Below are 15,852 nucleotides of genomic sequence, written 5' to 3' on the forward strand. Positions count from 1 at the left end.
GGGTCACATCCCATGTCTGGCTCCTAACTTGGGACAGTTACTTAAACTCTGAGCTGCAGACTGAAAATAGAGGTGGTAATAGTTCCTAAACCAGAGTCCCATATAAGGATGACATCCTATGTGTAAGTCTGACATGTAGATAATTATCAATCAAAACATGAGTTATTGCTACTACACACTGACCTGTGCGCGGTTTCCCTACTATGACCTCTAGTTAGGGGAAAAGATGGAAAACAGTGGTCACATGATATTCCCTCTTGTTTCATTTGTATTTCCCACCACAGATACATGGATGGTTCTGAGGACAGAAGCCTTTACACGCCTAAGCTTTTTCAACCAAGCCACTAAGGAGGAACTTTTCCCTATTCAACAACTCCGAAGATTGTGAGAAATTAATAGTACAATCGAAGGATAAACCGTGACCTATCTTATTGATGAAGCCAGGTTGAGAAAGGTTATGGGGAGAACAATCAAATAGATCTGAAAACAAAAAAACATCATCTAGAATTGAAGATACTTACCTTCTTGATTCCAGGCAGGAGATAAGTATTTGGATGAAGGCAGCAAACCACTCATGCCGTCTGCAGACAGATTACTCCCACTGTTAACAAGCACTGCTGCTTGAGGGGTGGCCTGGACCTCCAATCTGAGGGCAAAGGTGAGAGCGAATACAGACTCAGTAGACCACTGCACACCTTCGGTGTCCTAAGCTGAGCTGTGAGTGTTGATTCCCAATGAAGAGCACCAGAAGCAGCGAGTGATTTCTGTAGAGTCCCAGGACACCTTCCAGAACCCAGGCAGAGTCGAGAAGACAAGAACGCCTCCTTCCCATGATGGATCTGGAAATAAGAGGTTCCTGGTAAGTCTCCAAGAAGCTATCAAAGCACTTTGCCTGTGATGTAAGGGCATTTGGACACCTGCCACACTCAGGGCGTCGCTGCCAGGTTATGTCTGTATCGTGTAGGAAACCTTTCCTTTCTCTTACCTCTCCCAGTTTCCCCCAATCCAACATTAGGAGAACACAGAGAAGCAATGAGCAAAGTCGTTATGGGATTGCGGGATTGCCCCTACCCCCAAAGAGTGAGGCTGAGGGGGAGGAGGCTTTGAAGCAGGTGGAACACGGAAGTTTTCATCTCAGCCTTGTTGTTTTAACCCTAGGAAACAAATAAAGCTATTTGTTACTAAACAAAAGGCAGAAGGGTCTGGGATTTCATCCAGGAGTGAGGAGAAAGACTCCTAAAGATACAGTCTAAAGGCACAGAGACTTACCAAATGAGAAACTGTTTTCTTTTGTTGGTGTTATTTTTTTAAAACTGTCATAAAATTTGATCCCCTTTCTGATCTACAATATGATTTCTTACAGGTGGTTTCCATTATGGGATGGGTCGTCCAGCTAGGGAGGGTGATTTGCTTCAGCTACTGTTTGAGTGAACACACTATGTAGTATCTCTCTTAGCTTCTGCAAGAATACAGTGTAGTCATCATGTTACCCCATTCAACTGAAATTTTGGCCAGTCCTGGCCCCCATGTCCACTGCCTCAGCCTCTTGGAACCACCATTCTAGTCTGCCCCAGTGAGTTCCATGTGAATAAGACCACATGGTATTTGTGATACACGCCAGGCTTACTTCACTTAATGCAATGTTATTGACCATCATTCACATCACGAATGACAAGGCTTCCTTCTTTAAATGACTGGATAATGTTCTTTGTATGAGAAGATACGTGCAAGTGCATCTATCACCTTTGGTTCATCCATCTGTCGATAGACAGTAATCATGATCCCACGTCCTGCGTGTGGTGAAGGACTACACGGAGAACACAGATGATGTCTTTTTGATGTATTGTTTTCATTTCCCTCTGAGATAAGTGCACTCAGTAGTGGAATTTATGATTTATATGGTAGCTCTAGTTTTAGTCCTTAAGGAACCTCAAAGTTGTTTTGCACCATAATTGTGATGGGTTTACAATACCACCGACAGTATACAAGGATCTCTTTTCTGTAGCTCTTTACCTTAACTTGTTAGCTTTGGTCTTATTGGTAACAGGGATAACTCGTTGTGGTTGAGGTTTGCATTTATCCAATGATTAGTGATGGTGAAATTCCTTCACATACCTTTTAGCTATCTATATGTCTTGCTTTGAGAGATGTCATGTCATGTATATGGCCACTTATTTATTATTTTTTTAAAATTGATTTTGTTCACGTATATGTATGAGTGTGTGTGTGGTGTGCGTATAGTGTGCGTGCGTGTAGTGTGTGTGTGTGTGTGGTGTATGTGTGCATGCGTGTGGTGTGTGTGTGTGTAATTGCTGCACATATGCATATACAGGTGTACATACTCTTACACGTGTATCAATCTCTACCTTACTCTGGAGCTAGGTTAGTGGCCAGTGGACCCCGTGTCTTTGTTTCCACACCACACAGTGCTGGAGTTGAAGGTACACGTGCGACCACACCCAGCTTTCCTGTGGGTACTAGAGATTTTAACTCAGGTCTTCAAGCTTATGAAGTTAGTACTCTTACCCATTGACCCCTGTGCCTAGCTTCTCCTCATTTCTTTAATTGACACATAACTCTGAGAATGTATGAAGTAAAATGTATATTTTTATTTCATTTATCTACTGAAAAATGACAGATTTAGGCTAGTTAGCATATCTGTCATTTTAATTTTTATCATTTTTTATGACGAGGACACAAACAATCTCCTCTAGCTATTTTATTTACACAATAGACCTTATGTGAAGGACAAGAACCAAGGTCCGGACAGACTATGGACAAACACATACAGGTCCATATGACTAATCTCAAATGAATTTAACAGTGAAATATCGATAGGCTGAGGGAAGAGTGGAAGGAGATTGGCCAGTCGGTCCTAAGTGACTTAACTCTAAAGGATACCTTCTGGTTCTCTGTGGCACAGAAAGTGGGCATAGCAACCACCACAGTTTACTTCTACTTTAGTTGGGCTATTTATTTTCTTCCCATTGAGTTAAATTCTTTAAATATTGTAGATATTAATCATGTATTAAGATACATGATTTGAAAACACTCTCACCCATTCTATGGGTTCCCTCTCTGCATCCTGTTGGTTTTCCTTTATACAGAAATTTTTAATGAAATCCTATTTGTCTAATATTTCTTTTACTGCTTCAGACTTGGGGATGTAGAATTAACCTAAGAGCCAGTTGGTAGATAAATGGATAATGGGATATATCTTATATTGTATATTATATTGTATACACCAAAGACACACACAGATGTGCATGCATGTACACACACTATGACTCACTTAGTTATTATGAGGGGTCAAATATGAAGAGAACAGTGTGGTTTCATATTTGATATCTTACAAAGTTGAAACCATGAACAGAGAGAACAATGGGTACCAGAGACTGACATGGGAATGAGACATGGTAAGGGCATAAAGTTTCAGTTACGAAGGAGTCAGCTGTAGAGACTTCTTTTTTTATTATTATTATTAATTAAAGATTTCTGTCTCTTCCCCACCGCCGCCTCCCTTTTCCCTCCCCCTCCCCCAATCAAGTCCCCCTCCCTCGTCAGCCCAAAGAGCAATCAGGGTTCTCTGCCCTGTGGGAAGTCCAAGGACCACCTCCTCCATCCAGGTCTAGTAAGGTGAGCAACCAAACTGCCTAGGCTCCCACAAAGCCAATGCGTGCAGTAGGATCAAAAACCTATTGCCATTGTTCTTGAGTTCCAGTAGAGACTTCTTGTACAGACTGTGACTATAGTTACTAATGCAATATGTGGTTGAAATCTCCTAGTCATGCATCTTAAATATCATCTACATGAGTGAAAATAAGCATATGAGATAGTGGATATGTTAAATGAACTTGACTTAGTCATACACATAAATCAGGACATTAGCTTATATAGTACAAAAATACATGGTTTTTAATCTTTGTTGTTTTCATTTTCTTTTTTATTTAAATAACTTTTTTAAAATTTATTTTATATGCTAGCCAGTTTCCCCTTCCACCTCTTCTTTCCCATCTATTCCCTTCCCTGCCCACTCCTCCTCCATCTCCATTGAGAAAGGGATAGGCCTCTACATGGTTTTTAACTTGTGAACTAAGCCTTAATAAAGCTGAAAATAAAACAAGCAACCAAACAAATAGAAAAGAATACAAGACCAGCTCAACAGATAAAGGTGCTTGCTGTGCAGACCTGGCAACCTGAGTTCATGCCACCAGAGGTCACATAAAAGTGAAAGGTCACATAAAAGTGCTTCATGACACATGCACACCCTCAAATAGCATGCACATACACAATAGTAAATACACACACAAATGATACTTCACTGCCTCAGACGTGGGTTGTCAGCGCCAACTCTCAATTCACTAACCCAGGTCACTTTGCTGAAAGGTTTAAAGAAATAACTTCATTTCTCCACCTTGAATAATAACGATTCTTATTATTTAAAAACATTGCTTCATTTATATCATTTCAAACGCGGATGAAGATCGAGAAGATACTTTGCTTTGATAATTTTAAATTATCCAAAGTGTAAAAAACGCTGTTCTGTTTAATTGTAGCCGTTCGAGATTCCAATGTCTTTAATTAAACACCACGTGTGACGATATCTCCTGGTGTGTTAGTGGAAATTGTGGTACAAATCAGGAGAGACTACTTCCCTCTGTAGGGCCTAATTACGGAAGAGATGCTCTTTAGGAATCAGTGAGGTGCTCAGGACCGGAGCAAGACCATAGGCAGAGTGCTGCCTCACTAAGATGCCCATTGTCTAGCCTGTAAGTAGCAATCAGGTAGCAGTCTGAATCCTCCATCACTCAGAGCGAACACTTTCTACATTGAGTTTCAAAAGCCTTGGACCTGGAATTGTTATCTTGTCAATCATCCAGCCACCGGCTATCTCACAGGGCGGTGAGTAAGCAAAGTTCATTTGCAGTCAAGTGACACAGGCAAACCCCTGTCATTCTTTTCTTCACCGAAGTGACCTTCCTTCGTGTACAGCCAGGGACACAATGACAACACCGGGAAGTAGAGGAGGCTGGTTCTTTCTCTAATGGAGCCATTATGAAGTTGCAATCATGTAAAATGCTCCTGGCATAATGAAAAATTTCGAAAGGAACTTAAGTGCTCTCGTTCTGTTTCTTGTTACGACCAATGAATTACCTCAGTGGAATGAAGCAAAGGACTGACGTGTAGTACGGCCTGAGTGGCAGGTTAATTGAGTTTGTTTGTTCTCAGGAGAAGGATGCGCTGGCACGTGGCAACCGACCAGGAAGTTTGCAGCTCTCTAAAGCAGTTTCAGCTGTGATCCTGTGTTCCAAAACACCGAAGTCCTCAGAGCCCACTTGGTGGCTAAGAAGTTTCATGACATCAGACTTCACGACTCCAGCAGGACAATCGCCCTATGTTCTAGCGCGCCTGTAACAGTGGCCTGTCCATCGCAGACGCCGATTTCTCTTTTCTGTGCCAGTCTTGAGTACGAGCTGGTTAATCACATTAACTTCTTCAAAGAACAAAAAACTTTATTTCACGGACACGCTTTATATCACACTTCAGTGTGTCACTGGTTTCTAAAATCTTTTACTATTCCTCCCATCTGCTTAATCTGCATTGATTTTACTCTTCTATTTTTTCAATTCCTGATCTTAAATCATAAAATTAAAATATTTTCTTTATTTCCCCATCTTCCTCTTTTCCTTTCTTCCTCTCTCCTCTCTTTCCTGCTCATTCTGAGGATTGAACCAGGGTTTCCTGCTTGAATACGCCCCCTCTTTATCCACAAAGCCTAACATTTTCCTCTTTTCCAGTGAGGATATTTGGTAGTATAGATTCCTTGTTATCAATTTTTAACTTTGTTCTTCACTTTTGTATTGTCATGAAATATACGTAATGTAAAATGTATGGCTTTAGTTGTTGTAAGCTCAGACTGTGGATCTGTGTGTATCATCTCATCCAGCTGAAGCAGTGTGCCCTTTGCACCCTGATTTCCTGTTTCTACATTCACACCCTGGCTGTTGCCATGCCATTCTATGACGCTGACCACTGTTAAGTGCCTCATAGAAAGGGGATTATCCAACATGTGTCCTTTCATTGCCAGTGGCTTTCATTTAGTATATCTTCCTGGACCGTCAGCTTTGTGAAAAAGACTCCAATCCCCTTTCTTTTCCCACCAGGGTAATATTCTGTGGTGCGTACCACATTTTCTTCATTCTTAAGTTGGCTCCCATCTTTTGACGGACTGTAAATCCTACCACCAAGAACATGGGTGAACAAAATCATCATTCTGCATCACCAGTCCTGGGTCTTTGAGGTGTATCTCCTGAAAAAGAATTGATGGATCATATGGCAATTTTAATTTTAATGATTTAAGGAACAGTCCTTCAATTGTGCATCCTTTTATAGCCCCTCAGTGTTCCTTGTGGGGTCCGATTGCCTCATCTCCCTCACACTTACTTTCTCCCCGTTTGCCAATCACCAGCCTGGCAGGTGGGAAGTGGTGCATTATTTTGGTTTTGATTGTCATTTCTCTGGTGAGTGATGACGCTCAGCACGCTTCTTCCCGCAGCTGCCGGCCTCCTGTGTGTCTTTTCCACACATGTGTCTCCTTAAGTCGTTTGCTCAGTGAGTTTTCGACCATTAAGCTTGTCTTACAGATTTTAATTTAGAAACGCATTGTTTCACTTTCAAATGCGTGGGACTTCTCTGTTATTTTTCTGTATGTATTCTAACCTTTATATCATCAGTGAATTCACCCTGTGTAATTTTAATTCTTTTAAGCCTTTGGAAAGCTTCAGTGACTAAGTTATGACATATGATATAAGATTCAGGGGCACTTGAAGTTTTTTACTTAGACTTTGCCAAACACGGCACATACTTTAAATGTCAGCCACTCACTGCTGGCTGCCACTGTTGTCCAGTTCTCTCATATACCTCCTTGGTTTTCTGTCCACGTGTCTCTGGCAATGGACATTTACTTTTCCAACTTCTGTTCTACATTTGTGTGTTTCTCCTCTTTGTTCTATGAGTTTCTTGACACAGTGTTTTAACTCTGTTGTTTGATACATTTGTATGTTGAATTTAGCACAAAATCCCCCTCTCAATTCCTTGACTGGACTTACTTGGACACCCTTATGCTTCTTGAAGGTTAAGCTACTCGAACGTTAAGATAAATTTTGCAAACGATTTTGAGGCTTACATTCCAGGTTTTACTGAGGCTTCTTAATGAGCATGGATATTGGATATACCGCAACCCGATTCCTACCTGCAACAATAGAAGTGGCTGCTCAGCCCACGTGCAAATCTGACAAAGAATTTGGTCACCTCCATGAAGAGGAGATCACAGAGTCTTTCTCTCTAGATGAGCCATGTCACCTTGTGACTTCCTAGGCATTAATGTTTTAGCCCCTATTCAGAGAAGTCATTACTTAATTGAATCACCTAGCTTATTAATATACACTTTGTTCTGAATTATTATGGTAGTTTTATAAACTGAATTCTAGAACACCCCCTCCATAACAATGACCACCTTGGCAATACAAAGGAATAAGGGTTTTTTCCACAACTAAGATTTAAAAAGCAGGTAGTACGTAGGAACTCTACATAATTACGTAATGTCAGGCATCCCTGAGATTTTAGGGAGTTCTTGTAAGGAATTAATTTTATAAGGCACTATTTTTTTCCTTAAATAATTTTGAATTCCATCATAATCTTGATATATGAAATTACGAATGGACACGTTTGAAAATCATTAAAATAATCCAGGGAGAAAAGAAAGCAGTCTCAAACAGGTGAGCAAACATTTTTAGAGGCTAATAAGCTCTATGCTATCAGATATTTTACATTATTAGTAAATAATCCCCAAATTAAGCTGCTGACAGAAGAACCAAAATCCAGAGAAACAGAAGAGAGGACTTAGGAAAGGAGATATTGCATCAAACAAAAATGAAACTAATACAAATAAAATAATACAAATATAATATACATGATGATTATAAACATAGACTGCATGTCTATGAGTCAGCTAGGGTTCTTTAGTGTAACGCCATAGACTGGATGCTTTATACAAGAGAAAATTACTTTTTCATGATTCTCAACCCTGGGAAGTCCAAAGCTAAGATGCTGGTGGTGCCTGGAGAGCTCTCTCCTGGCCTGCAGTTGACCTTCAGTGATGGACAGACCTCTGTTGTCTGTTAGTGTGCCTTAGGAGCACACTATCAGTCTTCTGTTCCATTTTTAGGACCACATTTAACCTTAAAAAGACCTCTCTAACCCTTGTCTCTAATATGATTACAATGGAGTTAGACATCTATCATATAACTGGGAAAATGAATGATACAGTCTACAGAAATCAGGCTGTGTGAAAAATTTTAATGTAAAATATATTAGACTGATGATTAATCAACTATGAATAAGTTAGCTTGGTTTCATATATTAAGACGTAAAAATCTTTCTGTGGCTCTTTATAAATAGGGTATGCAAAATGCCTCCATAGTCAACATTATTAACCTCAATATTGTTCATGTATCTTTTTGCAAATACATTTCTACCTATTTGCTGGAAGAGAATGTATATATAGCACACTATCATAATCCTCCTGCTACCTGCCTTATTTTGTTTCTGTTGAATTTGTCCACAGAAAGGATGGAAGAAGAGAGAGCTGAGGATGGAGGGAGTGCACCCATCATGCCTCTCCTCAGAAGAAAAATTGCCATTTGGCTTGTTTTTCTCCGAAGTCTCCAAGCTGAGTTAAAAAGCATGAGATTATATTTTAGAATGGTTTTTGCTTCTTCGCCATCTTTCTCACCCACAAAGATGAAACATATTATCACAGCAATGGCTCTTTATCCAATTTCATCTGCTTCTGGTGGTTCATGGAAGTCCCTATAGGTCCTTTCAATGGCTGGTGTACATCCTCGGTTCTCAGAAAGATTTTTAGGTCTTATTGTCAATGGGCTTTGTGAGGAGTTTACAGGAAAAGGTACTGCGAACTTTAGATTCCTGATCAATTTAGTTTCTCTTTAATGTTTCTTCTAGAGCTTTAGGGGAAGGAGAACTCGCTCACAGTGTGACTTGTGTGTTCATTATTGCTTTCACAAGTCAGATCAGCGGTGCCTCCTAATTGTCCTTGCTGTGTTGTCCACTTTTTGTCCTTAGCCTCATGTCAGTCATTAAGCCATGGCTCGAATGCATTGAGTTCACAGGACGGAACAAACGAATGACCTCACAGAAATTTTTTCCCTCATGTCTCTTAGTCTTGTCCGATAGCCTTTCAGGATGTGTGCCCTTGACACAATTTAATGCCAAGGTAAATTTTAATGAGCAATTAATCATCTTTGCTCAACTCCCCATTTGCCCTGGACATTAATCTTGTGTCAAGAATCCTCTGAAAACTTCGTCTCTCATCCTTCTTTCATGACTTTTGGCCTTTGTGAAACTCCAAAGCCACACCAAAGGCAAATCATGGAGACAGCAGTTCTAGGGGAAAAAAAGAAACAGAAACAGAACACAGCATCCACTCCACTGCTTATCTTACCCGACATCACACCACCAATAAAGTTTTCCTCCTAATTAATTTCTACCTTTTATACTAAATCCTACAAACTCTACAAGTTGAGTGGCATTGGAGCATAGCGACCAAAAAGAAAAGAGAAAAAAAAAAACATTAGAATCAGATAAACAAGAATCTGATTTGTCTATCACTTCTCTTATGTCTATTATCCCTGAGCTTCAACTCTGCCTGTTATGTGGAGCTCTATGCCTAGTCTAATGCCTAGCAAGAAGCTACTTTCCTTCTCAATGCCGAGTTTGGAGTTGGTGTAAGGTATTTTGTTTGGAAAAGTGACCATTAACTTCCTTGTCTTATCCATGCTAATTATGTGAACATACAGCTTCTAATTGCTGGAGACATGATGATATTAGGCACATAGCTTGCTGGAACATCATCCAGTGAATAGATAAAGAGAGGCATAGAGTGGGAACCAGAAAAAGACATGTGGGAATTTATGAGGTCATTGTGATTAGCTTATTTTAAATCTAATGCAAGATCCCAGTAAAGATGCAGAGATGGTTTGTGTTGGAACACTGCAGAAAAAGGATATCTCTCTCAGCATGTGGACAGACAATAGCTGACTTATCCTAGGCACTTTCAGCATGTTAGTCAGGGTTTTAAAAACAATAACTAGGTAGGTATTGATCATTGATCAAATCCCAGCAGGTCACAGTTGTGATTCCCCCTACTAAGGTCCTCCCAGGATGGAGGCTAACTGGGGAGGGACCCAAGAGGGGCAGTTCTACTAGAAGAATGCTAGCAAGCTGGAGCAGAGTCTGGTAGGTGCTGTGTCAAGAGTGCAATCCTGTTTCAACAGGTGGACAAAAACTAGGTGTGTGGGGGGGGGGCTGGAGAGATGGCTCAGTGGTTAAGAGCATTGCCTGCTCTTCCAAAGGTCCTGAGTTCAATTCCCAGCAACCACATGGTGGCTCACAACCATCTATAATGAGGTCTGGCGCCCTCTTCTGGCCTGTAGGCATACAGACAGAACATTGTATACATAATAAATAAATATTTTTAAAAAAAGTTAAAAAAAAAACTAGGTGTGAGGAATAAAGAACCAACAAATGTAAATTCAGCCACAGGAGGCTCAACTCCAAGCCTCCCCAGTTAGAAAACTCCCTACGTGAAGTCCTCTGCAGTTAAGTGATTGTGCTTGTCACACATAATTTTATTTGTCCTGCTCAAGGTTGAGAACCATGCTAGTTGTTAATAAATTTGCAAAAAGACCCTGCCCCTCTCACGATGAGAAGTTAGGCAAACCAAGGTCCACAGCCGCTGGCAGTAAAAGATAAATATAAATAAAATAAAATCTCTCAAGTTTTAACTAGATTCAAGGCAGGCAATAAAAAGCATCTTCCCAATTCCTCCTACATGTAGTATATGTGGGAAAGTCCACAATATCTCACTGGTGAGAGACAGTAATATATCTGTAAACCTCACACAACGCTGTCACCAAACCCCAACAATTTTAACCCATCTCAGAATGGCTCAGAATGCTCCTTTAACATGTAAGGTCTGGTCACCCTCAGAGGGACTATATGCAAACTTCTTGGGGGTGTTCCTGGGATGTAAATTTTTTGTACCTATTCCATGTAATCCCCTCAAACACTGTGGTCTGATCCCTGTTTTGTGTACTCTGTGAACCAAACTGCTTCAACTCTCACTGCTTCTTCCTAGACCCTGCCCCGATATGTCATTTTTATAGTGTTCTCACCATAGTCTAGACACACTTTTATACTCTGCTTAAATGATTTATAAAAATATTCCTGTTGCTAGTCTTTTTAATAGTCATTTTAATGGTTATATATTATTTTATTGTGATATAAAGTGTATTCTGTTACTCAATTAATCATTACAATTATTTTGTCTCACAAAATTTTTTAAATCTACATTTTGGGTTAAAAATGATAAAGTTCTACAAAATGGGCTTACCGGATCAATAATTTGGCCCCAATTTTTTAACAATCAGAATCAAATATATGTACAATGTCCATAAAAGTCAGGAGTTTTCACTTCACACTCTTAAAATGAAGCATAAAAACTAAAGTATTTTTCATCTGAAAGGTATTTAGCCAGGTGTAGAGAGAATAGGGTCTGGGAGAGGACAAGAGATGTTCAAACCCCAGAGGGTTCCACAGTGTAAGGGGAGCTTTCTGTGGACAGGGAGAACAGAACTCCTTTTAGATGTATGAGTCCAGATGAAACCTCATGATGGACCAGTTTCTCAGAAGTCAATTATGATTTGTGGTACTTCAATCTCAGTACCTTATTCGGTGAGGCAGTCACATCTTGTTTCCTCTGCATCTGGGTCACAACTGCAGACTGAGCTTCTCTCTTCCCAGAATTCTCCTGTTCTCATTGCCCCACCTCTATTTCCTGTCTGGTCGGCCTACCTATACTTCCTGCCTGACTCCTGGCTAATCAGCATTTTATTAAAAATAATACAAGTTCTTGACTCTCTTGCAAAATCTGGTTAGGTACAGGGAACACAGTGAGATAAAAGCTGACTTCCTAAACTGGTTCTCTTTCTTTGAGTTTCCAATCTCTCCCTAAATTCTCCAAGCTTTCAAATCCTCCACAGGCCTCAGGATGATCTGAGGATGACACACAGGAGAGGTGATGATCCCTGGATTTACTTCCTTCATATAAAGTTCTCAAAATGCAAGCCCTGCTAGTTAGAGAAACCAATTAGAACCCCTGAGACCACAGGTGTACAGGGCTGGAAATTCAGACACAGCTTTGGACATCTAAGTATCATGATTTAGAAAGATGCTCAGTGATGGTCACTAGTACATTTTGCAAAGCCAGTTTCCTTCATCATGATGCCATTAAATGAACCCAGTCACAGTCACCCCCAATTAAAACAAAACAAAAACAAAAAGGAAAAGCCATATCCTTTTTCCAGAACTTAACTGCTGTTGTACAGAACAGGTTAGAAACATGTCTTTCTCTACCTGGAAAATAATTAATGTTATTGAGAATAAAACCCCAATGAATCCTTAAGATCAATTATTTGGGAAGCCATAATCAAACTAGTCTAGTGATTTCAGTCTTGTTCCAGAAGGGATCAGAAGCAGTAACCATATTCTTTCTTGATCTGTATTAATTAAAAACAAAATACTTAGAATACTGCTTACAAGTGCGTGTGTGTGTGTGTGTGTGTGTGTGTGTGTGTGTGTGTGTGATGTTTATTGAAGTAAGTGTTCTGTCCTGAGAGTTCTCCTAAGCCAGGAAGAGAACAGTTTCTGTCTTGAACTCTTCCATGTAGAGTTAAGCTTAATTATCTTGTAATTGTATTGGAAACACAAGCAGAGTTTGCTCTTGCAGAAACAGCAGGACGGTGCTGCATCACTGTGGGGTGCAAGGTGGATGAGAAACTTCCTCCAAATTGTGCAGCAAACTGTGATCGGAAAAAGAGTGAGAAGCCACACTATACTGTGTATTGAACTTTAACTTTCTTTTTTTAAAAAAAATCAACTTTATACATATACATACACATTGTCTTACTGTTAATTTTCATGGACATTTTAATAAAAGAACACCATTAAAGCATGCAGCAAATGAACTTGGGGTTTGAGAGGAATTTGCCTGTAGGCACAATCCCAGGGTGTCATGGGAAATTGGTTTTCTCATTTAACTTAAATTTAAAAACGTAGTTTATAGAGAAACTCAGTAGAAGAACGTGTCTCATTAACTGGAGCATCCAATGGGACTGAGTTATGGCTTCATAAGGCAGACACAAATACAGATTGATTCAATCACTAATTTGAAGATTCATAGTGTGATTATTTCTTTCTTTGAATTTAACTGAGGTCATTGAAGTCTCCAAAACTGTATTGCCAAAGATTATAAGTACAGTCAACTAGAAAGCTCATATTTTTAGGAAAGTATTTTATAAACGCTCACATGTACTAGGAATCTGACTGTGTTAATGGCACACATTACTTTCCATTTCATTAATTTTGCTTTTTGCTATCCACTGGAATTGTGTGTCTTTCTCCATTTAAATTCTTTCCACCATCCTCTGCTTCTCAATTCTCCAAGAAATATTTATTGAGTACATACTCAATATTAAAACTATTATCCAAGACGTTCATTTTCTCACTTAATCATAATTAGCTACTCAGGGCTATTATTACTCCCATTTTTAAAATGGAAACATTGGTATTCACAAAGTTTAAAGCAAATGGTCATGTAATTTTATCTTTCTCTTTGGCATTGTTCTTTAGTTTAGACCAATCCCCTTGTTCCAACAGTGTTTTTCCTAGGATACCTTCTCCCCACACTTAGATTTTACTCAAATACATTCTCATATTTGACCACTTGCCTTCCCATTTCCTGTTCCCATCACATCCTTACCTGTAAAGTAAAATAATCCATTGTATTGATCTACTCACATCTTCTCTATTTGTTTCTGTAAAATACAAAGCATCTGGGAGGAAAGGAAATAATTGACAAAATATTTATCATGGTACCAGCAGGTTTATGAATATCTACCGATATGTAAGAATATATGAAATACATATTTAATGTGAAAATAATTTTGTATATTTCCTTTCCTAGAAATCTATTGATCCTCAACACTTGTTAAAACCATGTTCTGGTTGTTCTATGCCCCCTTCAGCATGTCTCACTTCCAAATTAGACTATAATGGATTAACTTTCTTAAAAGTCAATTCTAATTCTGCAGTCTTTTACTTAGATACTTTTAATGGCTCCCTGTTTCTTACTAGGTAAACTGGTAGGTTAGTACTTTGCTTTTTAGTGATCTATCAGGTTGATTTTAAGTTTCTTTTGTGCGGACCTGTGGTTGCAAATTCTATTTTAAAGAAGGAGCTTCATTTAAGCCATATAATAAGCTGGTGGTGGGAGGGGGCAGATCTCAGCTCCAGAAATGTACAGCAATAACAGAAACTTGAACAGATACCCTAAAAATTAGTCGATTAAAGAGCTAAGGAGTAGGGCCATAAAATTTAACGAGGTCCAGATGTTCCTAGGAGGCATTCTGTCCTTGAAGATATCTTGCCAGTTTTTAATGGCTCTTTGTTAGGTTTTCACGCCCCAAAACTGACCAATGGTTTTAGAAACTACCTTACCCAAACCCAACACAAACTCCTCTGATTTACAATGTTTCCCCTTTAAAAGTTCTACCTCCCCAAGGCTTCCTGCCACACTTTCCTCACCCACCATGCTGGGGTGCTGGAAAGATATTGGTCCAAATTTCAGCTTGAATATTTAAGAATGCTCGTGTAGTCTCCTACAAGGAGGGGAGCAGAGAAAAATGAGCTCAATAAAAATCATTGAAAAATAAAAAAATAAAACCCTCATGGAATTTGCATTGGAAATCCAGCTCCGTGATTTCATTTGGGAACCAGAAACTTGGGTGTAACACTTTCTAAACCCAATTTCATAACAATTCTCTTTCTCTTAAATGTAGCACAATTAATAAGGAGAAAGATATTGGAGTTCAGCCTGAAGATCAGAAAAGCAAAGCAGGGGCTGGAGAGATGGCTCAGCGGTGAAGAGTGCTGATTGTTCCTCCAGAGGTCCTGAGTTCAATTCCCAGCAATCACATGCTGGTGGCTCACAACCACCTGTAATAAGATCTGGTGCCAACTTCTGGCCTGCAGGTTCACATGCAGGCAGAACATTGTACACATAATAAATAAATAAATCCTTTAAAAAAAAAGAAAAGAAAAGCAGTCAAGCCACTAGAGAGTTCTTGCCTCCAAGAAACCTTCAGACTGAAAGAGGGTGAGTTCCTGTCTCATCTTGCCTAATGTTCCTCTCTAGTGCTGGGATTAGAGGTGAGAACCACCACCACCTGGCCTCTATGGCTAATTAAGGTGGCGGCTGAGATTAAAGGTGTGTGCAGCCTGTATGGCTGACTAGTGTGGCTGCTTTACACTGGCCTTCAGGCCAAAATATTTAGTAAAATACAAATGAAATATCACTACCCTTAAATAAAAATAGAAAAGAGTATATTTGTTAATTATTTGCTTTTTGCAAAATCTTTAAACACTTTATTGTGATCATACTGGGATATAAATGCCAATATGATCCCATTTCACAGATGAGAAAACAGAGATAGAAAATGGGGCATATGTGTGTATTTTTGTCAGTACATCTGATGCTCCATCCAGACAGACTTGGGTGGTCTGTCATAATAAGTACCAAGCAAAATGAGTAGAAAACGTGTTGACAACGTTTGCAGTTCATTAACCTCCAGTACTCACCATATCTTAATCCTACTTAATACACACTACCATCAGGTTGTCTATGGACTCCAGTCTTCCTACCCACTGCTAAGT

Source organism: Alexandromys fortis, unplaced genomic scaffold (genome assembly GCF_014885135.2).
Source record: "Alexandromys fortis isolate MF-2015 unplaced genomic scaffold, M_Fortis_MF-2015_v1.1 scaffold_301, whole genome shotgun sequence".
Classification (NCBI taxonomy): domain Eukaryota; kingdom Metazoa; phylum Chordata; class Mammalia; order Rodentia; family Cricetidae; genus Alexandromys; species Alexandromys fortis.